The 26,657-nt window shown below is 48.4% G+C and overlaps 1 protein-coding gene and 1 long non-coding RNA gene across 2 annotated transcripts in view; one reads left to right on the top strand and one right to left on the bottom strand.

Annotated features, from left to right (window-relative positions):
• PIWIL2 (piwi like RNA-mediated gene silencing 2) overlaps positions 1 to 26,657 on the bottom strand; it is a 2,549,426-nt gene that overhangs the window by 1,596,039 nt on the left and 926,730 nt on the right. The window lies entirely within an intron of this gene.
• LOC147683203 (uncharacterized) lies at positions 21,734 to 22,615 on the top strand. Its single transcript, XR_015301029.1, has 4 exons — positions 21,734 to 21,807; positions 21,888 to 22,261; positions 22,357 to 22,444; positions 22,530 to 22,615. It is a non-coding gene; the product is annotated as an uncharacterized LOC147683203 (long non-coding RNA).

Here is a 26,657-nt window from a genome sequence, read left to right as displayed (position 1 = left end):
CCTCTGTTGGTAATTTTCCCGATTCTTCTCCAGGTCCACAGCCTTTAAGTTGTCCAACTAGGCTTTCCTCATCTGTGTGTGTTCTGAACAGTGAGGTGCCAGATAAAGGAAGATTCAGAATTTGTTGATGCGCACCCGGTTTCAACGCTGTGATGTGCAACCAGAAGATCACATATGCCATGTGCATAAGAGTGAGCTGCCAGAGACGCACCATCCACTGCAGTGCTGATTATCTGGTTGGCCACCAGCGCACCTTCCTGGAGAATCTCAGAGAAATCCTGTTGATCCTCCTTTGGGAGTTTGTCCTCGAAACACTCCAGTGAATCTCATAAGGACCTGTCATAACGGCTAAGCAGAGCTGCAGTGTTAGACAACTGAAGAGAAAACGCTGTAGAGCCGCAAGCCTTCCGTCCCCAAGAATCCTGTGCTCTACTCTCTTTATCCAGAGGAGCTGAGGAGGAAGACGCAACTGTGTCTGTCTTCTTCGCTGCTGCAATAATGACAAAGTCCGGTGGTGGATCCGATTTGAGAAAAAGAGGATCTGATGCAGCCAGTTGATATTTCTTCTGGATGTGAGCTGAAGCTTATTTAGCCGATGATGGAGTGTGGAAGATGTCCATTACCGGCTCAATGATACCAGGGACCAAAGGAAGCAATGGCCTTGTCGCAGCTCTTTGATGGAGTCTCGAAAATGATGGATGTGGTGGTCTGGGGAGCTGACGTGACTATGCCCAGCTTTGGAGCTCCTCTGGCGAGAACATTGTGAAAAGTGTTCACATCATCGATAGGTGACGCCCTGGAAGGAGGACTATCTGTAAGGGTAGGTGAGTAATCCCTTTTGGATGAGTGCGTCGAAGAGGAGGACCAAGATGGTGTTCATTGCCTCTTGAGATGACCCTGAGTCGACCTGGCTCAGGGGATCTGCCTCTGTGTTCTCTGGTCCGAGTGGGCTGGAATAGTCTGTAGGCCGCTGGGCATGACCCGAGGGTATTTGCTGCAAATGATGGAGAGGCTGGAGCCATCTAGTTGAAAGATGGATTGTGTAACTCTCCTCATGTAAAGCGCTTCGATACCTCCGGGTTTAGCCAGCGCTATATAAAACTCAAGTAAATAAATAAATAAAGGAGATCGCGGTCTCCTTGGAGAGCCTCTTGAGGGTGATCTAAGAGGCTCAGGTGAAGGAGCAGAAGAATTGCGTGACGACGCAATCGTCTGGGGTGAGCTTTAAATAGAATGAGAGGATTCTCTGCGGCTTCTGTACCATGATCAGCATCTTGATGTCGACCGGCTCTGCGTCACCACCACTGTTGAGTCCCTAGAACCTGATCGTCTCTTAAACGTCGACCTCTCAGTGCGCTTGGATGCTGTATGGTGTGACTTAGACCTCGCCTTCGACGTTGAGCGTGCAGGAGACCTCAACGATGAACAATTGACCGGAGAAATCCTTCTCGAAGTCTATCTCTCTCTCGATGCGGACCGTCTACTGGAGTCAGTGGTGTCACAATCAGGGCACTTCTCGTGGTCGACAGAGACCGCCGTCTTGACGTCGAACGATGTTTGATCTATTTTACTCTTGGTCTCGACGTCGAATCTCTCGCCGCCGGCGAAGATCGAGTCTACGACGTCAAACGTCACTTGCACGACGATGGAGGCGATGAGTGCCTGGCCCTAGGTGACGAGGCGTGTCTCGATGTTACCCCACCCCCTGGTTGACAGCAGCAGAGACGCCTGCTTCAACGCCGATCGCCGGTGATCTTGCGACGGCGGAGCATGTCTCAACGTTGAACGCCAACTTGACGGCGACGACGATCTGTTTCTCGACATTGGGCGAGCCTGCACCAACAGAGAGCGACTCCTGGATGCTAAGCGTCGCCGGGTTGACGACGGCGGAGGATCCGACGTACCTGTGCTCTTAGTCGATGACCAGTGTTCTTTCAACAGCGAGCCCGCCGTCAATGGTCTTCTCGTTGACGTTTTCGTTCCAGATTAAGGAATTTGAGGCGCCCGGCCCGACGCCGATGGGGAGTATACTGGAACCTTACTTCTAGATGGAGTGGTGGCTCTCTTTCCTCTTCTTCATCGGAGACCTGCCTCTTGAAGGAGATTTCACCTTTTCTGCCAGCCCATAGAGGCGAATCCTCTTCCTGTCCTTAAGAGTTCTTTTGGACAGCAGTTGGCAATGCTAACAGGTCTTGGGATTATGATCAGAAGTAGGGCAGAAAATACAGACCGGATGGGAGTCTGTTTTAGCCTACTTCAACAACAAAAAGACGTCTAAGTAAAAAGCTTTTGACAAAATATGTGAAGTATTTTCTGACAGAAAACCGAAAAAAGTTAGAGCTGAAGGAACCACGGTTCTGACAGAAGGAGCCAGAAAGAACAACTGACCTAATTGTCAAACCTGAGGCATGATGGGAAGCTAGGGGTCATGGCTGCCTTAAAGGCACAGTGTCAGTTTATTCTGTGTGTTTCGGTGGGTTAGCTTTTCAGCTTTCTACACTGATGTTTCTGCAATGCAGCCTATGTGCTGACAATGTTTTTTCATTCTGCCTTGCAGGATTGTGATTTCAGCTGAATATTAAAGCAGTTTTCAAATGCGTTCTTTCCCCTTGCTTTATTGGAATATATTTATATACAAGGAAATTTCTTGCAACATTGCTCAGCATTGCTATGGAAGGCTGCATTGAGTGGTTATATATATATATATACTGACTGAGGGGCCTTGCAATCAGGAACAACGAGTGAGGTACCTGGGAACATGTGGCAGCGATAAAGGGAGGTTCACAAGTTAAACTGTGCACTACGGGAAGGCCTGTTATCAAGTATTGGGACTTTAAAATCCATCATTATTCCCGTTGCGCCTGGAAAATCCCCCGTATGAACATTGAGGGGCAGAAAGACATTGGCAAGTGACTAACCAATCCCCTCCCTCCTCTAAACTGCCGCATCCAATGAAAAGTGATCTAGCAAGTTAAAATGGTACCGACACTGACACACTGTGTTAATTGCATATGCTAGCAGAAGAAGGCAGAACGCCGAAACGCGTCCTTGCACGCAAATAAATCATTGAAGTAACCCCGGGAGTGCAGAGTGTTTCTTACACACGAGCCTTTCATTTTAGATGGACCCACCTCCATCCTTCAATGCACCGGTCAGGAAGAGTGCAGCAGGCGCATAGGTGGACAGTTGGAGCAGTGATTTAATAGCGCCAAGCACCACCGCATGGGCACCCAAGGCACCAGCGTCGATGGTATCGCCGGACATACAGACCGGAGGGGATTCGGATATCTACCGCCCCCTGCGCCAAGTGCCACGGAGCCCAAAGGTCTGACTGAGGGGCCTTGCAATCAGGAACAACGAGTGAGGTACCTGGGAACATGTGGCAGCGATAAAGGGAGGTTCACAAGTTAAACTGTGCACTGCGGGAAGGCCTGTTATCAAGTATTGGGACTTTAAAATCCATCATTATTCCCGTTGCGCCTGGAAAATCCCCCGTATGAACATTGAGGGGCAGAAAGACATTGGCAAGTGACTAACCAATCCCCTCCCTCCTCTAAACTGCCGCATCCAATGAAAAGTGATGTAGCAAGTTAAAATGGTACCGACACTGACACACTGTGTTAATTGCATATGCGAGCAGAAAAAGGCAGAACGCCGAAATGCGTCCTCGCACGCAAATAAATCATTGAAGTAACCCCGGGAGTGCAGAGTGTTTCTTACACACGAGATATATATATATATATATATATATATATATATATATATATATATATATAGCTATGTGTGGTAATCTACTAATGCGTGGTGATCTACTTATGCCTGTACAAATGTTATGTGGAATTGTAGATATGTCATTTTGGAATTGATAGTGTCATAGTGTGATGTCATGAGTTCTGATAACTTCAAAAGTAAACCTGGTCAGTTTTTCCAGTTGTACTGCTGGTGCTTGGATGAGATTCTTACTACAATAAAACTAAGAAACATACTACTTTAGTGTAAACAATTCGCAAAAAGAATGCAGGGTGCTGAGTAAACTGTGGAATGAGACATTACATATCTAAGGAAGCTTGCATCTTCTTGTAAATTTGGTAATCTCACAGATGAAAGGATTTGTGATCAGTTTATGTTTGGCTGTAGTATGGAAAAGATCAGAGAGGAATTGTGACTACGAGATTAACCAACTTTGGGTGAGGTATTAGGTGTTGCGAAACGGATAGAACATTCTTTGAAATGTGTTGCTGTATTAAAGAGTGATACTGATAAGATTTGTAAAATTCAAGAGGGTAAAATAAAGAACAAAACTGAGTTTCAATTTAAAGAGAAACAGAAAAGTACAGCGGTTCAGAACGGAAAAGTTTTTTTTTTTTAAGGGTGAAAAAAATAAAAAACTTTATTTTTTCAGCAGAATAAACAATACTTTCCCCCCCCAACATTGGCATCAAGGTATAGAAAAAACATGTGTACGCAGTTCACACCCCCAGCACGGCTTCAACAGTTGCAGATAAAACAGGAGATGCAAGAATCAGATCCATTGGATACAGTGCAAGTACAGAAAAACTGACATAAGGAACATGTGCGTAGTCATCCGGGTAGTACCCCAGCCCCTACTCACCCTCCCCATCCCCCGCCACCCCTTCCTCAGGTTCCGATTCCTCGGACGAGAACAATGCAGCACTAGTAGCATCAGAGTCGCTGGCAGTCGACCCCCCCGCACACATCATACGCCATGCAAGTAAGTCCTCCTGTAGCCGCTCATCCCTATGCGTATGTTGCATGTGCGTTTCTTCAGCCAATGTCCATTCCCCCACATCCCGAAGCCATAATGTCATATCTGGCGCCCTTTGTCCCATCCAGTTTATAGCCACCCGCTGTCGAGCCAGCACTAAGAGCAGCTGCAGCATTTTATATGATAGGTTCCTCTTCTTAGGTTTGGGGACTAGGGCTAACAAGCAATGGGTCGGGGACAGGTCAAGTGACTCTCCGGATGTAGGCTACCACAACCCTCCAGAAGTCCCCGACTAGTGGGCACTCCCAAGCACTCCCAAGCTAAGTGGAGAAATCCGGCTCCTACTGAACCACACCGAGGACAGGCATCCGATTTGTCCGGCGCAATGCGGCGCAGAGCAACTGGGGTTAAGTAAGTGCGGTGCATGAAATTAAAATGGATTAATTTGAAACGTGCGTTACACGAAACCTTCTTGGTGAGCGTCCCTATCCGCCCCAGCTGTCCCGGGTCCAAGGCAAATCCTAAGTCTGCCTCCCACGCCGCCCAGGACGGAGACACCGGAGGCGCCGAGTCGCTTCTCATCGCTGTATATAAAAGCGTTATCAATCGCCGTCCCGCGCCGCACGATAGCACGATATTCAAAGTATGGGACACCCGGGGTGCCTCAGGGAACTGTGGCCACGTCGCTCTCGCCATGTCCCGCAGGCCTCCATAGTGAAGGTATTGGCCCCCAGTAAGACTGAAGGCCTCGATGGCTCTCTCCAGGGTCACAAAGGACTCGTCCGGGTATAAGTCTGCCAATGTGTCGCAGCCGCCCTCACGCCATTCCCGAAACGACATGTGTTCCTCCATTAGAGTGACCGGTGCCAATATCCATATCGGCAGCTCCCTATGAAAAGGGGCCCGTCTCAGCACTCTCTCCACCACTCGCTGCCAGATCCCTGCAGTATGCCGAACAATGTACGGCAGGTTGCCATCCGCTCCTCTGCCACGCATCAGAGCCAATTGCAACGCCCTCTCATCTGCGCTCCCAGCCAAGAGTCGCAATTCCCAATTGTCCGCGCCCGCGAACCAGCGCGCAGCCGGTATAAGTTGGGCCGCGTAGTAGTAGAGATCAAAGCGTGGGGCCTCCAAGCCCCCCTCCTCCCAGCGTCTGACCATCGTACGCAGCGCAACTCTGCTGCGTCTGCCTGCCCAGAGCAGGGAGGTAAGCATCGTATTAAGCTTGTTGAAAATTCGAGGAGGTAGAGGACAGAGGGTATTCTGTAGGATATACAATATTCTAGGCAGCATCACCACCTTTGAGACGGCCAATCGTCCCATGAGTGAGAGTGGCAGCGTATTCCAAAAGGATACAGATTGTTGTATTGAACTGAGCACACGGTCGGCGTTGCGGGCCAGCAATTGTTCATCCGAGACAGCCACCTGAATGCCCAAATAGCGGAAGGCCTCCATCTCCCACCGCAGCCCCAGGGGCGGGAAACCCACACGAGGGTCTTCACCGCATCCCGCAAGGGGAAAGATCAGGGATTTCTCAGGATTAAGACGCAGCCCAGAAGCTGCACCGAAGCGTTCCAAGTGGTGTAACAGGATCGGCAGCGACTCCCGCGGGGAGGTCAGGTAGAACAACGCATCGTCCGCATAAAGCGAAACCAGGTGTACCACATCCCCCACTCGTATTCCCCAGGGCGCCATCTCCGTGCGCAGTGTCACTGCAAGGGGCTCAATCGCCAGAGCGAACAGGAGCGGTGACAGGGGGCACCCCTGACGGGTGCCCCTGCCCAACCGCCACTCCTCCGAGCGGGCCGCTCCGAGCCTGACCCTGGCCATAGGCGCACTGTAAAGGATACGAATCCATTTACAGAAAAGGGGTCCCATCCCCGCTAACCGAAGCACCTCCAACAAGTACCCCCAGCTAACTGTATCGAAGGCTTTAGCCAGGTCTATCGAGACCAGGACCTGAGGACCCTCCCTATCGCGCACCTCATGTAGAACGTGGTTCAGACGCCGAAGATTCATGGCGGTGTTGCGGCCCGGTATGAACCCGCACTGATCATGGTGAACCAGGTGCGTCATATGTGGGGCCAGCCGGGTGGCCAAAATCTTAGTAAGAATTTTGGCGTCGGTATTGATTAAAGTGATCGGCCGGTAGGCCGCAGGATCACAGTCATCCCCACCCGGTTTCAGGAGCATGCAGACCTCACCCTGCTGCATGGTGGGCGGGAGCGCGGCTCGCACCATCGCTTCATGGTATACCTGCAAGAGATGGGGCGCGAGGGTATCAACAAACGCCTGGTAAAACTCTGGGGGAAAACCGTCTCCTCCCGGCGACTTAGCCTTCGGCAGGGCGGCCACCGCCACCCTGACCTCTTGGAGCGTCACTGGGGTATCCATGTCCTCAGCATCCTCTTCAGAGAGGGTCTGAAGGGGCAAATCCCAGAGGTATGACTGATAGGACGCCTCTGTCACCAGGGGGTCAGCAGTATAGACCTTCTGCAGATGTGTGCGGAGCACCGCAAGAAGGTCCCGTTCCGAGTGCACTAGGACCCCAGCGGGATTTCTCAACGCAACAATCCGCGCACGGGCCGATTCCCTTCGGAGAATCCAGGCCAGCAATCGGCCCGACTTGTCCCCCTCACGGTGAAGGCGTTGGCGATATCGACTGAGAGTGAATCTATCTAGCCGGTCTAGGATATCATGGACGCCTTCTCGGGCTGTCCGCTCAGAGTCCGCGTTCGACCCATCCGGGTCCGGTAAGGACTGATAGTGGCTGAGGCGCTCCTCAGCACTCCCGAGGTCACGGAGCAGCTGTTTGCGAACTCCATATGTCAGCCCCATGCAAGCGCCCCGCACGACTGCCTTAAGGGCATTAATTAATTAATTAATTGTGTGCTTATATAGCGCTGGAATCACTCCCGAAGGGGTACCTCCGCGCTTCGACCGCTGCGAAACCCTTCCTGGCTTCCCTGAGAGATGGTCCCTTAATGGGTATCTCCAGGGTGAGACCAGGCATCCCCGGCGGTCTGGTGGGGCCGTTAGTGAAGATGAGGCAAGCTAATGCCCAGAGTTGCCGAGTGTGATCGCTGATCAGAGTGGGCACCGAGGCGAGAGAATTATCAAGTCCGCTGACCCTGGTCCAGAAACCTGCCGCGTCGGGAATCGAACCCTGGTCCCGGGCCGTCCTCTGCTCTCGGGTCTGCCGCCTCTAACCAGTGAGCCACACTACTTCACATTTGATCGCAAAAGGGATATCACCCACTTCCCAGTTCAGGTCCAGATAAGTACGCAGGGACGTCTCCACATGTTCCCGTCCCACCGGATCCTGCAGAAGATCCCCTGGCATCCGCCAGGTCCGTGGGCAGGAGGAGCGGTCCACCCACTGTACCGTGCATGTCACGGGCGAATGGTCGGATAAGAACCGGGCCTGATGTGTGACCGATAAAACAAGGGATGCGCCAATGTTGGCCGCGAGGACCCTGTCGAGCCTGCTATGTGTGTTATGTGTGGGGGTATAGCAAGTGTAAAGCTTCAGGCCCGGATTGCCGAGTCGCCAGACATCCACAGCACCCAGATTCTCCATTACCTCCCGGAGCCGTGTCGTCATCCGAGGTTTTGTACCCGCCCGGGGGGGATGCCTGTCCAGCAGTGGATCCAGTACACAATTAAAATCTCCAAACCAGAGGAGGGGGGCATCCAGGTCCGTCGCTATAAGCTCCTGCAGGCCAGTAAAGAAACTCGGGTCATCTATGTTAGGTGCATAAGAGTTCACCAGCAGGAAGTCCCTCCCATCCAGTTTCACACGTATAAGAACATATCTGCCCTCTACATCAGCCTCAACATACTGGACCGCTAGGGGTACCCCTGGAGCCACCCAGATCAGGACCCCCCTAGCATAGGTAGAGAAGGAGGAATGGAACACCTGACCCCTCCATTTCCTTGCCAATTTAAGAGCACCCTCCTCATTCAAATGCGTTTCCTGTAGGCACGCCACTGACACTCCATGCCGACGAAGGAAGGATAGCACCCTATACCGCTTGGAGCAAGTACCCAGGCCACGCACGTTCCAAGTTAAAAATTTGAATCCCATAAGCGTTGGTCTTGCCCATCCGGGCATCCAAGTTTAACTTCTGCAAACAGCCTCCTAGGGGCACGAACAGTAGTACACACCATGCCAAAAACAAATACCCCCCACAACTCCCCCCAACCCCACAGTACCCGCAACCACCCAACCCCAAAAACAACCCCCCCCCCTCCCCCGCTCATAAGGAGGAATGACTCAACCGGAAAACACACCATCCCGGTCATCCCACACCAGCGCCATTCAAAAACAATGTGACCCAACACCCCATCAGAACCAGTCCCCCCCCCCCCACCCGCGAGCAAAAGGACAGCAACAACCAAAAACGCTACCCTGCCCTTCCCCTGCCAGTGCCAGGACGTGCACAGCCACCCCATACACCACACGCACCCCACACTCACACACAACCAAACAAAACCACCCACCCTCCCCCCCAACTCCCCGAGGACCCAATGTTCCAGGACAGTCTCTGGGAACGTTCATGAAAGTCAATTCCAATGCTGGGCGACGGTACGCCATAAACTCTTGGACCTCGCACCACAACGCCTCGGCCAACATGGTGTCCATCCTCTGTTCAGCCCACCAACCAGGGCTCCCAGCACCAGGCAGAGACAGCACCGGGCAGGCATAAACCAGGAGAGGCGACCCACCCAACCTCCCAGGGCAACAACATTTTAACAAGACAGTACCTCATATCAGAGTTCACTCAGGCCGTGTGTCGGAGAGGGCGGTTTCCGGTATCACCGGGGGCGCAGAGTGTATCTCCAGCAAGGTTTCCTGCAGGGTATCTGGGACCAGGATCGCACCAGGTGCAGGGGCCTCAGGTGACTCCGGATCGGCCCCCGCCGTTGATGGTCTCACGTGGAGCGCACCATCCTCGCCTACAGTAATCCGGGGCTCGGGAGAACCCCGGGATCCAGATCTACGTCTCCCTCTGCCTCGTCGACGTCTCTGGGGCCGGGTCCCCCAGGTCTCGCGGGGGCCACCCCGTTCACCAGGAGGTAGGTCGTCTCCCCGTATCTCGAGCCACTCCCACACTTCCGCCGGTGACTCAAAGAAGTGAGCGCGCCCTTGGGAGAGCACCTTGAGTTTGGCCGGGTACAGGAGCATATATTGTAGCTTCATGTCCCGAAGTTTCTGCTTGACGCCCAGGTAGGACTTCCGTTGCTCCTGCACCTGCTGAGTATAGTCGGGGTAGATGGAAACACGACTATTTTCAATGGTGATGGACTCCATTTCTCTCGCGGCCCGTAGAATACAATTGCGATCTTTATAATTTAGAATCTTTGCAATGATGGCTCTAGGTGACTCGCCCGGGCGTGGAGGGGGAACCAGGGCCCTGTGTGCCCTCTCAATAACAAAGACACTGGACAGTCCGGTCGGGCATAGCTGGGTACGGATCCACGTCTCCAAGAAGCGTTCAGCGTTGCCCGCCTCAAGGCGCTCCGGCACGCCTAGGACCCTGATGTTGCTCCGACGGGCCCTGCCTTCCGCATCCTCCGCCCTCCTCTCCAGTGCACGGGTAGTGGACGTCAGGTGCGCGACCGATTTCTGCAGGGAGGCCACTTCCGTTTGCAGTTGGGCAATATTGCCCTCCGCGTCTGAGACCTTGTCTGCCACCTTACGGAGGTCTGTCCGGAGGAGATTTACGTCTATCGACACCGTCTCGATCTGCCTCTCCAAGGCAGAATAGGATCCCTGGATCGCATTCAGGATCTCTGCCCGGGAAGGTTCATGCGGTCCATCGCCCCCATCGTCCGGTCCCGTCTGCCGCGTGATCCTCTGCGATGGCAGTCTTGGGGTGGTATACTGCACGATGGTGTTGGGTTGGGAGGATTTCGCATTCCTATCCTTGCGGGTCGTCATCCTGGGGGGCAGATCGGGAGCCCCCACGGGGCGCCTCAGCTAGGATTCACCCGGTCCCACCGGGTAGGCACAGGTCCCAACAGCAGGGCGAAGGCGGGAGGACCGGCGGAGAGGACAATGCAGCAGGGCGTAACGGGCAATCCGATCGAGGGCAGCCAACCAATCAGTTCCCCCGCCAACTAGTGCACCCGGGACGAGCCCCCTCATCATCCAGGAGCAACAGAACAATCTTCAAGCCTCTAGGGGCAAGGCGCAACGTGGGCCGGGGGTATCACAGTCTGTATCCCGCTGCTGCGTAGGAAGGAAGGCGCCCCGGCTCTCAGGCAATGTCGTGTATACCAGGGGGGCTCCAAGCCACCCACGTCCCCCGGGGCCCAACCCCTCAGGCCGCCGCAGGTCCCAGCGCCACCACAGGCTCCACGTGGAAGGGCCGCCGTAGTTCACTGTCCCGGGGAAGGGACGGAGGCCGCAATCCCCACAGCTGCAGCAAAACCAGGAGGGGCAGCCTGTGCAGGTCGCACCGGCACTCAGTGCGGGGACGGGCTCCAAAGGCCAACAGATGCGGCAATATCAGTGATAAGCCCTTGGTGGCCGCACCGTCTCAGCCCTCCAACAGTCCTGCAGAGCCCCAGGGACCAGGGAAGCACTCACCCGGGGCTGCGCTCCACAGCCGGGAGCTCCGGTACAGCAGAGGATCGGAGGGGGGAGGGGCGGGTGCTGCAACCCCTCACACGGGTCAGAGGAGATCACCAGACCCCAGATCAGCCTTCCACTAGTCGCCCCGGACGCTCGCCACCATCTCCAGCAATCGAGGGGCCAGCAGCGGACGCAGTCAGCCCCGGAGCAGGAAATCGCCTTCACCGCTAGTCTCACACGCAGGCCCAGTCCGCGGACTCGCGTAGAACAAGGCGGAGCCCTCAGAGCGCCGCTTCGATCTCCGGCGGTGTTTGCCGGGGCACCGGAGGCTCTCTCGGCAATGTGGGGGTCCCCAGCGTGGCAGGAGAGGATCCGGACCGTCAGCTCCCCTTTGGAGGGTCCAGCAAGGATCGTTTAGGCAGGATTAGTGGGTCCTCGGACGGAGCTGGTGAAGCTCACGTCCTGTCGGCCATGCTGCTTGGCCAGGCCTCCAGAACGGAAAAGTTAGTGAGAAATTGGACACATGTTAAGTGTTTAGGTGTGGTAAAATGGGACACTTGGCAAATGATAAAAAGTGTCCAGCTCTACATCAGATGTGTACTAAGTGCAAGAAAAAAGGTAATTTTTCTTCTTTGTGTAAAAGTAAACCTACACGTAAGGTTAAGGAGGTTGAAGTTTAGGAGTATGGGTGTGAGGAGAAGGGTCGTGATGATTGTGAGTGCCGACAGATTTTTGACCGTACGGTGGTGGATGGTGTCAGGAGGAAGAGTAGACCTTGTGATTCCATCCTGGTTGAAGGAGCTAGCACAAGGGTCTTGTTCGACTCTGGTGCTAAGATAACCATTGTCTCTGTTGAATTTTACTTAAAGAATTTGGAAGGAAAGGTAAAATTATTGAACCCAGATATTAAGCCTTTGGCATATGGTGGAGAACCTATTAAGTTGCATGGGTATGTCATTGGTCTCATTGAGTTCAGAGGAAGATTTGTTTCTGGCAAGATCTATGTTTCAAAGAAAGGGGACAGTTTAATTAGTTGGATTCATGGTGACCTTGGTGCGTATTTGGATCCCAATGCTGACCCTCCCATTCAGTTGAGAGAGCTTGTCAACTCTGTGGTTGTTGAAAAAACGGATTCCAACTTTGTTGCTGGTTTGAAAAATAGCTATCCCAAAGTTTTCAGCAATAGATTAGGATGTCTAAAAGGCTATCAGCATAAGACTGTCCTCAAGCAAGATTCTATTCCTGTTAGCTGTAAAGTGAGAAATGTACCCATTGCTGTACGAGACGACATGAGAAGAGAGTTGGAAAAATTAAAAGATGGGGGCATTATTGAGGATGTAGAAGGGACTGAATTGTTGGCTCCGGTCATCGCAGCTAGGAAATCGAATGGTGATTAAAGATTATGCATCGACTTGCGCCAGTTGAACACATGTGTTGTAGTCAATGAATATCCTTTACCTAAAATAAATGAGCTTCTGATGATGTTAGGTAGTGCTTAAGTTTTTAGCACTATAGATCTCACCTCAGCGTATCATCAAATCGAATTTGAAGACTCATGCAATGACCTCACCTCTTTCATAACTCCTTTTGGTACCTTTAGGTTTAAGCGTATGCCTTTTGGGTTTAGTGTCAGCTTCTTCAGTCTCCCAGAGGGTTATGGAGAGAGTTTTACATGGTCTTGAAGGCACTTATGTTTTCCAAGATGATATATTGATATATGGTGATGATGAAAGCCAACATGATGGAAGACTAAGAAAAGCTTTAGAAAGGTTGTTTGAGCAGAATTTAACTATTAAAGCTGAGAAATGTAAGTTTAGGACAGATTCCATAAATTATTTGGGTCGTAATGTTACCAGTGGTAGTGTTAAGCCTAAGCCTGAATTGGTTAACACCATTCAGGAGATGAGTTTGCCTTCTTGTAAAAGTGACCTCATGAGGTTTTTGGACGTTGTCGAATACTATTCGAAGTTTGTAAAGAATTTTGCTGATTGTGCAGTTAACATGAGACACTTGTTAAAGAAAGGAGTTGACTTTGTATGGTCGGAGGAATGTGAGGGTGAATTTTTGGAAATCAAGCAGAAACTTAAGTCTGCTCCTTCTCTCAGTAGTTACAACCCAGATCTCAAGCCGATTCTTATCACTGATGCAAGTGAGAAGGGTTTGGGTGCAGTGTTGCAACAGATTGGACCAGATGGAATGCAAACAATGTTTTTATCTCGCGCTCTTAGGGATCCTGAGAAAAGATACTCAGTAGTTGAGAGGGAATCATTGGCTGTTTTCTGGGCAGTTAATAAACTAAAAAAGTTTCTTTGGGGCGTTGAGTTTGAAGTGCGGATGGATCACAAACCTTTGAGATATTTAGTAAAAAAGGTCTTGATTTGAATTCTTCTAGGATAACGAAATGGGTGATCAGTTTGCAAGACTATAATTTTGTGATTCATTACATTCCAGGGTTGGAGAATAAAGTTGCTGATGTTCTGTCTCGTTTAACCCCAAAATCCGAGGTGTTTGATGAGGAAGCTGAGGATAAAGATGAGTGGGTTTGTGCAAATGAACATAGTATAATTTCTGAGGAAAAATGGTGTGATGAAATGCGTGGTGATGAAGTTCTAAATGAAGTTATGAGGTTGATCAATAAAGGTTGGATGAGTAACAAAGAAGGATCTGACTCCTGTAGGAAATTTTGGCAATTTCGAAATGAGCTTGCTATTAACGAAGGGTTGGTATTTTGTGGTACACTGGTCATTCCGCCTACTACGATTAGGAAGGAGATCTTTGATAAAGTACACTCTACTCATGATGGTGTATCAAAATGTAAAGAGATTACGTATGAAGTATTGGTGGCCAGGAATAGATAACCAAGTAGAGCGTATTGTACATGATTGTGTTGCGTGTTAATTTAGTGATAAGTCTAAGTGTCCTCGTGTACAACCCATTGTGTTAAGAAGACGACCTTCTGGGCCTTGGCAAGATGTAGCGCTGGATATTTTAGGTCCAATTATTAGCAATGGTACTCAATTTTATGTGTTAGCTGTTATTGACATGTTTTCACGGTGGCCGGAAGGGTTTTTCTTATCAAGCATTGATTCAAAGCATATCATTAAATGCTTGAAAGATTAATTCCCAAGAGAAGGGATTCCTGGTTCATTCCTGACAGACAATGGTGTTCAGCTTGTTTCCGAGAAAATGAAAAAGTTTCTTTCTTCTAAAGGGGTCATTCACAAAACCAGCTCTATTTACCATCCCGAGGGAAATGGCATGATTGAGAGGTTCAATCGAGTGATTAAGGACACTATATCTATGGCAAAGTCAGCTTCTATTGACTAGAAAACTGAAGTTTTGAGGAATATAGATTGTTTCCTCATTCCACAACAGGGAAAACACAGTTTATATCGTTTAGAGGTAGAGTTCCTAACACTAGTGTGAAACCAGGATGGATCAACAATTATGAAATTAGCAGAGGTAAAGAAAATAAATGTGAAGGTGTTGAAGTTAAGAAACAAGATGAAGAGAAAGCTAGGGCAAGAAAATGGTATTTTGAAGCAAAGAAAAGTGTGAAAACAACTAAGGTAAAGGTGAGAGACATAGTTATGATAAAACGTCCTGGTTTAATGAGTAGTGCTAGTTCAAATTTTTTTTAAACCTATTAAAGTTTTTAGAAATGCTGTTAAAACTCAGGATTACAGCATATGGAATTTAAACAGAGTGGTCGTTGTTAAAGGCAAGTTAGATTACAGCTTTGGGGGTCATGTGGATGGAAATTACTCACGTCTTCACAATATGGATGGAATTCGATCACATGCTGGTGGCAAAGATGGAACACGAAGTTCATCAAGAGTCGATAAACTACCACTGTATCTCTCTGACTATGTATGAGTTTTTTTGCATAGTGTTATATATTATTTAATTCAAGTAAAGGGAGAGGTGTGTGAAAATCTACTTATGCATGGCAATCTACTTATGCCTGTACAAATGTTATGTGGAATTGTAGATATGTCATTTTGAGATTGATAGTGTCATAGTGTGATGTCATGAGTTCTGATAACTTCAGAAGTAAACCTGGTCAGTTGTTCCAGTTGTACTGCTGGTGCTTAGATGAGATTCTTACTACAATAAAACTAAGAAACATACTACTCCTGCCTTTATCCTTATTGGACATGCTTCACTACATATATGGTTTCACATATCTGTGATATGTTTCTGGAGTCCCGCGCATCGACAGGAATATTCATGTGCTTATGACTATTGACGAGGATCCCCTGGAAGAGAAACAGCTTTACTCCTTACAGGGCCAATGAAAGAGTGAGGTCCGCAGAGATCCTGCCTTGGAATCCGTCTGATCTTTCCCTAGTAATGCTACAGTTACAGATAGGCCCGAGGTTCAGGCCTTTCAAAGATACAAGATACATTTGTACCAGGCAATCAAGCGATGTTTGGAGATCAACGTGGGGCTGGTAGATGCAGCCAAGACCAACTGGGAGGCGATGAAACAGACGATACGGGAAATCGACGGCTCCTATTGCACGGTGGCACGTAAACTTCAGCGGACTCACTTCTGAGGATCGAGGACCAACTGATTGACCTCTAACAGTGCAGCCCGGGGGAGGATGGGGGTCCGGTGTGTCGCCAGCTGCTATATCTGCAGCAGACCATGCTAGTGCATTGCTGGACGAAGACCGAATGACATGACTGGCATCTTGTAGCAGGATTTATCAATAGGGGGAAAAAGTCCAGTAAACTATTGCACAGGCTATGGCAGGGAGCTCTGCGGCCTCAGTCAATTGAGTATTCGGCCATGGTGGTTAGGTTCTTGGTGACCCAGTATAGATTGCGGCGAGCTTTGCGGACTACTACGCAGAGCTGTACGCTCCGAGAGAGCTCCTGCCGGAGGAAACAGTACCACGCTTTACAGACAATTTGCTGCCACTGGCATTTTCCGACAAGAGCGGACTTAGACGTCCCCCTAACCACAGAAGAATTAAGAGCGGCACTGGGTGATATGAACCCAGGTAAGGCCCCAGGACCGAATTGATTCCCTTGCGAATTCTTCAAGAAATACTTTTCACAATTGGAATCCCATTCCCTCGCGGTCGTGGATAAAGCAGTGGATCGGGGCCGCCTCCCACAAAACTGGAGGCGTGCCGAGGTGGTTGTATTCCACAAACCAGGTCGGCCCCCGGATCAGCATGCGTCATATCGCCCCATCTCCTTACTGAACGTTGAGGCTGAAATACTGGCCAAGGCGCTGGACAATAATCTCAAGTCGCACATCGCACATCTGGTTCACCCAGATCGGGCTGGCTTCATGCCCCAGAGAGCCACGCGTCATAACATTCGTTGTGACCATAATGACAGCGCAGCCATCGAGGTGAGCAAGGATCCTGCTGCGCTGATGCTGGCGGATATGGATAAGACGTTTGATTCCCTTAGCTGGGTCTATTTGTTCACTCTGTTGAGTCGCCTCAACATTGGTCCCTGATTTCTATCATATCTAAAATTATTATACACGGGCCTCAATGCCTCGGTGCGTGTGGCTGGATTCACCTCATGCACCTTCACAATTGGGAGTGGCACCCGTCAGGGTTGCCCCCTGTCACCATACATATTTGCTCTAGCAATGGAGCCCTTGACGGCATGGGTGCGCAGGTAAGGGGCTTTGAATGGTCGTACGGGATCTCAGATCGCATCACTCTATATGCAGATGATGGTTGTTTTTTTCACAGACCTCAATAGGACTTGCCGAGACTGCTCCGTAGTAAGCAAATTTTTGGTGAATCCTCTGGCCTCTTTATAAATCCCCGCAAGTCCACCATTTGGGTGTTGAAGGGGGCCAGCAGACTGAGCCCCTGGGAGTCGGCTGTACAGATGGCAACGGAGGAGGTGAAGTACTTTGGGGTCTACTTATCAGCCACACAACACACGACGTGGTATAGGAATTTTGCTCCAGTTTGGACACGGGTAAGAGATGAGATGAGAACCTGGTCGCATAGGCCTCTTTCTATACATGGCAAATCACCCATCTTCAAAATGGTATCCCTTCCACGTCTGCTTTACCAATTGCAGAATCACCCATACCGGATCTCGCAACGTGGTTTTGACAGATTAATGCGGCGCTGGGGCAATTTGGGAGGGAAAGTGAGGGGTTCCAGGGTCACCTTACAAACCTGCTTTCAGTCTACATATTGTGGGGGCCTTGCCAGAGTGGACATTCAATCCTATTATGTAGCTTCGCACCTATTAGTACTAAATTAATGACGGTACGGGAATAGGCAGGGCCCCGCATACGCTGTGGAGCGGTAGCGGATGGGGGATGCAATACTCCACACTATCCTGTATCTGGCGTCTCAATGCCAATCGCTGCCGCCAGCGACGCAGGTGGTATTCCAACTGTGGAAACGATCCCTCTGCAAGATGTGTCAGGTTTGCCCCACAAGACTCACCTTTGCTTGTGGCGATTCCGCAGAGACGACAAGAGCACCCGTCCCTGCACCCACCTAACCCTCGTGGACGACAACACCCAGCAGGGATGAGATGGACGCCGGGATGGGAGCCAGGGTGTAGGGTTAAGGATGGCGTGGAGCTGGTGGGGCGTTCCGGAGACACTGGAAACCAGAATAAGAAAGATCAGAAAGGGATGCAGACCCGAAAGGAACCACCCCCACGTACACACACAGGACCAGGTACCCCTTGAGGACTTACCAAGGCTTCCGAAACGAAGAGTTCCCGATGAATGCAGCTTCGGTTGTGAATAGCGAGGAAGGTGCTCCTGCGCGTTATCGCCAAGTACAAACTAAAGAAAGCGCTCCTGCGCATTCACCCAAGCTAAAACAAAAAGGAAAGCGCTCCTGCGCGGGTAGCTGGAAACGGGAAACAACCACCCAGCTTGTGGTATCCGTGGAAAGGTGAAAGGATCTGTAGGCGGAGTTATTCCCTGATAGCGCTCCGGCGCGATGGGAAATCAAAGTAAAACCCCAAAACACGATCTTAGATCCAATTAATACCCTTAGGGCGCTCCTGCGCACCAAGGGTCATGAAAACAAAATACAAAGGCTTTTCCTGGAACCCCCAGGTGAAGTAGGACACAAGCGTTCCTGGAGGGCGCTGTCTAGGACAAGGAAGCGCTTCAGCGCGGCTTGCCTCCTAGACGTTGAAACAGAGTTGCTTCGTGAAAGCCGCTGAAACAATGTAGCACTTCAGCGCGGCTCCCGTGAAAGCCGCGGAAACAAAGCTGCACTTCAGCGCGGCTCTCCGAGTCAGCTGAAGAGAGCTCCGCAGGGCAGCTAACGTGACTGGAAGTCAAAGCACTCCTGCCCGGCTCTTCTCCGGGCATGCAGGTCTCAGGAAACGTGAGCATCAGCTAGAATCCGGAATCCGAAGCACTCAGCCGGCGGGAAACGCGCCGTTTATGCGTTTTCCCCCGGAAGTGCTTCTGTGCCTGGTTTCCCCAGTGGCTAGACCGGGCACTCGACTTCCACCGGAAGTGAGTATCCCGGCCTCCCGTGTGTGTTGCGGGATGGCCGGCCGCAGCAACGCCGCGAGCCGTGACAGATGGGAGGTGGGGTGGACTGAATGGGGAAACTCTACTGTGGCATAATAGTGGACTACTGCAAATGGCTGAATTAGCTGGCTTCCATGGTGGGTACAACATAGGCATATCTACATTAGGGGATGTTATGAGGGGTTCAACCTCCAAATCATTTCAGGATCTTCAAAAGGAATATAATATGTCCCGAACCCAATTCTATAAGTATCTCCAATTTAGACATGCCATTTCCCCTAACATCTCGCAGCTGGACACCCTCCCTGAATTTAATCCCATTAAAGCAAAGGTGTTCATCGGGGACCAGAGCAAGCACGAAACTGCGAAAATATATCAATCTCTACTGACCAACAACTCCACCACACTAGACAAACTAAGGGAGGCATGGACATTTGATCTGAGCCAACTGGAGAGGGATGACTGTGCGGAGGTGCTAGCATCCCCGGGTGGTGGGGCAATAGCAACCCAATTACGCCTTATCCAATTTAATTATTTACACCGGGCCTATTACACCAGGCAGAGGCGATGGATGGCGGGCTTAATATCTTCTCCTGATTGTTCGCGTTGTGGACATGAGAAAGGTCCCTCATATGCACAGTCTGGCACTGTACGGCGCTTGCAAAGTTTTGGCGGGGGTCATGGTGTGCCTCTTAGAAGTCCTGGAATGGGAGGTCCCTGTTTCACCAAGACTTGGCCTTCTATAAATCATGGAGGGAATTGGGGGTAATATTTATAAGCGGCACTTACTGCTGCTGGGGCTTACCTTGGCGAAAAGGGTTATCGCAAGGCTGTGGAAGGCGCCTACCCCACCATCAGTGACGGCCCAGAAAAAGGGAATAGACTTCTGTATGGGCATGGAGGTACCAATAATCAAGGCTAGGGGCTGCCCTCAGAAGCATCCCAAAATCTGGAAGAGATAGGCAGACTACCAGGGCCTCTATCTGGAGCCAGTGTCTCCGACGGGAACGCTTGTGTCATCATTGCCAATGGGGATTACCAGGTAGGGAAGGGGGTGGGTAGATTGCAAGTGACTCAATTGAGGTGGCAAGGTAATTTTGTGAAAAGAGCTGTAGATGTGGAGCAGCGCAATGGGGTTTGGGTCAAATACATTCACGTTGTTATGCTATATATAACTTTGGCTTTTGATGAATGTAAACAGGTTGTCAACATAAATATTCTGTGGGGTATGTGGTGGCAGTCACCCTCACTTAGAGGAGGCCACAAACTGTATGTGACTATTGACACAATAAAATGGGTTTATAAAAAAAATAATTTAAATAATTTAAAAAAAGGCTCAATGCAAAATATAAACATGCCGCCTGTCACCAAAAAGTGATGTCTCCTTTAACGAGCCATCACAAACAAAAAACACACTTGTGAGCATTATATTTACAAAACAAAGGCTTACTGCAAAATTTACAGACCGCATATGTAAGGTTTAACCCGTTCCTCCCCGTTGACCAACGCAGCCCCGCCCACCCTTTAGAACGCCCGCGCCACGGTGGAATATTTGTCGCGGTAAACAGGTCAAAAAACAATGTAAACGCAGTGTCTGTCACCAAAAAGTGATGCCTCCTTTCGGTCAATTTTTGCGCATACGTCGCAACTGTGCCCGAAGGGAAGACTACTTCAAAGAAGCAGAAATATTAAAAAAGAAACTGCTGCTAAGAGGCTACCCTAACAAAATAGTTAAAAGGTAGCTCAAACGAGCCTGTTATTGTCCAAGGGAGGAACTACTTCCATCAAGACCAAAAAAACAAACACAAAAAATCATATGTGTAACAACCTTTGGGACACATACCAATAAAATCAGAAAAACTAATATTAAGCATTGGGAAATTATCAAAAGTATAGATCCCTTGCTTGATATTCCCCTCTTTGCATATAAAAGGGCAACAAATATAAAGGACCATTTAGTAAGATCATCTACAGAAATCCAAAAATCAGGCACGCTAGAGGCGGCATGGGCCCCACCCCCCCCATTGTTGGTCACCACAAATGTGGGAACTGTATCATATGCCCGTTCACTGAAAATACAACTGTGTTCAAACATGTGGGGTTCGAATACAAACTTGACTTTTTTCAAATTGTAACACCCGAAACGTGGTGCACTGTATCTGGTGTCCCTGTGGTTTGCCCTATATTGGGCAAACTCAACAACCAATTAAAGCAAGAATAAGCCAGCACCGTAATCGCATCAGACGATCAGTCCTCACTGCTCCATTGCAGGTCATTGACCTTGCAAAGATACCAGAGAGGTTGTAACATCGCAGAAATACTCCAACGGCGTGAGTGCCATTGGATTGATAAGATCAACTCTATAAATCATGGGTTAAATTCCGCTGAAGAATGGCGAGGCTATGTAGCATCCCTCCCTCAATGAAGTAAGGCTAGCGGACTAGCACGAGGGTATTTAACTGATGATACACTGCGATGATTAAGTTTCCCTGTTGTAATTGTATCAGTGGTTAATCCTGATTACTATGAAGTTAAAATGATATATGCTCTGTTTTATTGGACCGCTATTGTATAACCTGCATATAATAATTGATCATGTATCCACTTTTTTGTGCCCTAAATGCCATGTATGTAGGACTAGGCTGCTTCCTCTGTTTACATCGAACTGTTGGGCATTATTTACCTCTGTGTATTTTGTCAATTGCACGTCCTTTATGTGTCTATTTTAATATGCATTGCAACAATGGCAAGTAACTCTGGTTAATTGTAGCCCTCACAAGTATTTATATCCCATCTGCCGCGCAGTACCTGCTCACCACTATCGATAGCTCTGTGATCATCAGATGCCCTTGTAGTTCGTCATCTATGTGAAGCGCTCTCTTCACGCTCCCTGCGCACGTTCAGGATATAGCACGAAATTGCCGTGAGCCCGCCATACACTGATTCCTACCACCACAGTGAACTCGAGAGAACCACAAGAGCGATCGCGCTCTCTATCCCCAGGTAAGAAACCTTTTACTGGCCACACGATACCCCAATGTGCATGTAGTCAATCCAGTAATGATTTCCATATTCCGCTTTAGGTACCGTCCCGGTCTGCCATAGACTGATATCTATCACGGCAGCAAACTCGAGAGAACCACAAGCGCGATCGTGCTTTCAACCCCCGGGTAAGAAATCTTTTTATTGCCACACGATACCTCAATGTGCACATAGTCAATTTAGTACTAATTCCCATATCCCGCTTCAGGTACTGTCCTGTTCTGCTCTGCTATAGACTGATTCCTACCACGGTAGCAATATCGAGGGAATCATAAGAGCGATCGTGCCTTTAATCTCCAGATACCGTCCCGGTCAGCCAGTGTGCAGTGTTCTAAGCCATTAGGCACATCCAGGATTGTTTTTCGAAATCAGTCCGAGTAAAGATCTAGAGTTCCTCGATCGCACCACTACAGTGGTAAGTCACGCTCGGTTTACACATTGTGTGGATCGGGCTATTAGAAATGTATATCTAATGAAATTCCATTTCTTTTTCCATTCAATTCGCAACAGTACCCGGCTGGGTTAACGAGCATTTATCCTTTTACTCACGCATGGTGGTCACTCATTACTATCCAGTCCATGGCCCGTACACGTCCAGGTAATTAATTTGCCCCTCAGTCCTTCAACAAGCTATTAACACGTTTAGTGTTAAAATACCTCACTCTTTGCTTTCCCATCCACAGAAGTCCCACACTCCCCAGTCCGGACGAGACCCATTATTCTGCCAGGGTCGAAACGCCGTCGACGCCCACAGAAAAGGAACCCTACAAACAGTGCCTATGATTTAAGATAGCTACTGCGACATGTATTGTTGTTAATATTATTTACTTGATGGTCGTTTTCTCCTCCTTGTATAATATTCCCTGAAGAAACCCTGTATATTACACCTTTTGAATAACTAATTGTAATTTCTGGGTCCTCACTTTTAGACTTTGGGTCACTTCTGCACTTGTGATTGTGAACACTATATGTATGTAAATATTGACCGATTATTAAAATGAAATAGATCATCAATGATGGTTGAAATCTAAGTGTGTAGAGTCTTCTTTCTTTCTCACATCCCTTTAAACCATCGAAGTGTTATTAATTACCATATGCTGTATTGATTATTAGTCGTACATTTGATGCACCACTGGAACCAATGTTTCCGATATATAGTGTACACCCTGGTTCCTAAGTGAGTAGGGTCCCCTTGTTCCCCCTGTGTCCTTTAACAACCCATCGCCGAAACAAAAAACACTTTTGCGTATTATATTTTTAAAAAAAGCTCACTGCAAAATGTGTAGCAGGGTCTATTTTTTACCCCAGGCCAATTATGCCCACACCTGAGGCATGATACCCTGATAAGCTCCCACCAGCTAGCATAAAAAGGAATCTGTTAAATTGACCAAACTATCCTAGCTGTTCTTTTTCTAGGAATAGGCCCCAGAGTGTCTCTCCCATACAAATCTTCTCAGCGAGGCTCAGCTCCCCCGGAGCCCCCACTCCCTCGATCTGCACTTCTTCTATTACACTCACGTAAATACCGCAAGAAAACCAATACCGCAAGAATAGGGAACTTCCCGAGCTAAAAGAGAAATCACGCAATAACTGATGGTTGGGGTCACTTACCATCTGTCATCTTTCATATTATTGTATCTGTTGCTAGCTTTAATGTAACTAAGACATGCAACCAATATCTTCCTAAATGTTCCGCTTTTTTATAAAAGTTCCCCTGAAGTGACGCAAATCCTGGTCAATAGATGTTCAATTTCATTATGATTCCTGGTCAAACATCCTGTGACCTTTTGAGAAACTTTTAGTAGTTTGGGTGGCACTTCTGTTTTCTTAAATATTTCTCAGAAGTGACCAAAATGTGTCATGCCCTATAGGTCAAAGACACCTGATAATGTCGTCATTTTGTGGTCAATGGTTCATCATTGAAAGAGTATAAAGATCTGCTCCTCAGTCCATTCGACGGACTACCTAGCTTCAGTGACCCCATGGGTCACTGACGCCTGTGTGGTCTCCTTCAGCCCTCTATCTAAGCATCTTGGGCTGAAGCTCTAATTGTTTCTGGTACTTTAGTATAGTTTCTTTCTCTCTCCTCTGCATTGCCCCTATTCCGAAACATTATTGCAATTGCAAAGCAATAATGTTTGTTCTTCTAACTTAACATGTGCATTCCTAGCATTGCAGTCAAGAGTAGTTTGCATTTTGAAAGTATTTCCATTGATTTGAAATATATTTGCATTGCATGAGTAAGTTGTTAACCCCAGAAATGTGTTTTTAAATGCCAACTTTGCTAACTCCCAGGCTCATTATTGAATCTTAAAAAGGGTTCTACTTTTGTATAAATGAGAAAGCTATTTTCCTCCACAGTTTACATGTCTATTTTGTCATAGTTTTGCAGAAGCACCCCCTCAAATTAAGCTGCCTTGGTGCAGTGCTTCAGGGCAATGACATGTTCACCCTTTCATTGCATTTAAATGCACATAAGGAATTGTAATTCTTGGATGGCTTTTTTTCTCATTTACGGTTTTACCTTAAGAGCGTTACAAATATGTATTTTTGAGTTGCTATTTCTGACTGATTGCTATTGAACTTTTAAATAGTCCTTCTAAACTAATGAATTGATGAATATATTCTCTACTGTGTTAATGATTTGATGAATAAAAGTTCTACTTCAACGTAAGACCTTTGTTTCACGTCTGTGTTCATTACTTTTAGACAGACAGTGTTTCGGTGGCGTGAGACCACCACAGGAGGGTCTATTCCACCCCCCAACAAATGTAAACACAGGGTCTGTTGCGGGGATTCTGCTCATGCACAGAACTATGCACAGGAAACCAGGACTTCAGTGAATAGTAGTGTACCAAAAAAGTCACCTCAGTACCCAGAACCCCTATCTGACTAGCATTAGTGTCTCATTAGCTCCCCATACTACAGTGAAGCTACCAATGATTAGACAACCCAGAACAAGCAACTTAGGGTACTCTCAGGAATGGTGGGAATCAAGAACACTTTTTCATTTTTATCCTCATACCAGTCCACAACATGAGAAATCAGAGACACAGAAAAGTTTAAAATGTTTATTTTTAGCTACGTGCTCTAAGATGCAGTATTTTGGCTAACATAAGCAGGCATATGATTAGAAATAAAACAGTCAGCATTGTTACAATTCCATAAAACAGAAAAGGAGAAATCATGTTACGATGATAGTAGAAACAGGTCATATAGCACCTGTGTAATACCCTCCCCTGGCTGGGAACTTTAATAAAAGGTCTCTTATGCTTAAATGGGGAACACCATACCTCCAAGATCAGCAGAGGTGAATCACATCTCAGGATCAGCAAAGCTCGCTGTCTCTGGAAAGGCTTTTTCTCCAAGTGCCCGAATCATGCATGCATTGCAATATTAAAGGCACTACAATTTCAGTTGGTTGCAGCTGTGTGCGTGTTGTGTCTAGAGCGTAGGCCGATCAAACCGAATCAACAGCATACATTCTTATTATGACCTTGAAGACTTCTGCAAACAGTGTACAGACTAAGGTCGCGGTGTTAAGTCTAGGGGCGTGAAAAACAGACTGTTCTCATGCGAAGAAAAGGCAAGCAGTTTAACTTACAACAACAGTCACATGTAGTGTTGTGTGAAAAAGCTGCAAAGTGCCAAAATGGCGTTTAAGCTTCTAATACGTTTATGCTAACATAGCAATGTGTGCAAGCAGACCCCTGTCTTCACTTCACCCCTGATTGGACCATGAACAAGAAGGGAAGCAAATTAGGAACGCAGAGTTCAAGGACAAAACCAAGTTCATAATTTGCCAAACTGGAAAATTAAAAGTAATAAATTTGAAGTTGTAAGGAAAAAAGGAAAAAACCAGGAAGGGGAGATATGCTGCCGATCATGGAAAGAAAAAATTGTTAAAAAATGTATTGAGTACAGTACGAGTTGAAGATAGACGAGTGCCAATTTAATCCATCAGCGTATAGGCACAGTATGTTGCAACAGCCTCCAAGAGGAAGTCATTGTTATCAGAAAATAATTCAGCAATCCAATTTAATAAATTGAAGGAACATACATGTTCTTCGACAGCTGGAGCCTCAAGCACTATCAGAGGACAACTTGTGTGTTCTTCGAGGTAACGAGGTAACTTTGTGCTAGGAAGTCATGTGCAGCCGCACATATATTCCAATTCCCTAGAACTCCATGCGCCGCCGCGCAGGCCATAATCCTGATACCAGAACAGTCCAATTCATGAGCCTCAAAGGGACTCATCAGTCGATCATAATATGCGGTAGGAGACACCGTATTGCAGAGATATTGCAGAGACACAAATCCAAAGCCCATTCAAAACAGCAATCCAGGCAATTGAAAACTGGTTGCACGCAAGTAAAGAACGAGAACCGGAAGGATAATCCATATGCTACACTCAAAGTGGCCAGAGGTAGCGTTCCACAGTATTCAAGCATCCGGTTGCGAAGCTTGAAGAGCCGGGGCGTCTTGTGACACAGATTGTGCAGCCATTTCGGAGCAAACAAATCAACAGCAGCACACAGGCAGCTAAGGCGAGAATCAATGGTAACCCGCTGAAGATGCTGGAAAAAAAAGAATGAAAAAATGCTGGTATCACACCAAATATTGTTTGGAACGAAGTCACAAGGCCGGAGCTCACAAATGTGAAAAAATGTGCCAAGTCAGTTGTTGACGAGGCATTGAATATAGTGTGAATCAAAGTGTTGAAATGAAGTGGGAGATCAGATTTTAAAAAAGCATGCACCTCGGTGCAGGTGTTCGCCACATTAAGGACAAATGTTTCACGAGAAGAAGTA

Source organism: Lissotriton vulgaris, chromosome 11 (assembly GCF_964263255.1).
Source record: "Lissotriton vulgaris chromosome 11, aLisVul1.2, whole genome shotgun sequence".
In the NCBI taxonomy this organism is placed as follows: Eukaryota; Metazoa; Chordata; class Amphibia; order Caudata; family Salamandridae; genus Lissotriton; species Lissotriton vulgaris.
Note: the sequence above shows the minus strand (reverse complement) of the source record. Positions and strands in the feature narration are given on the sequence as shown.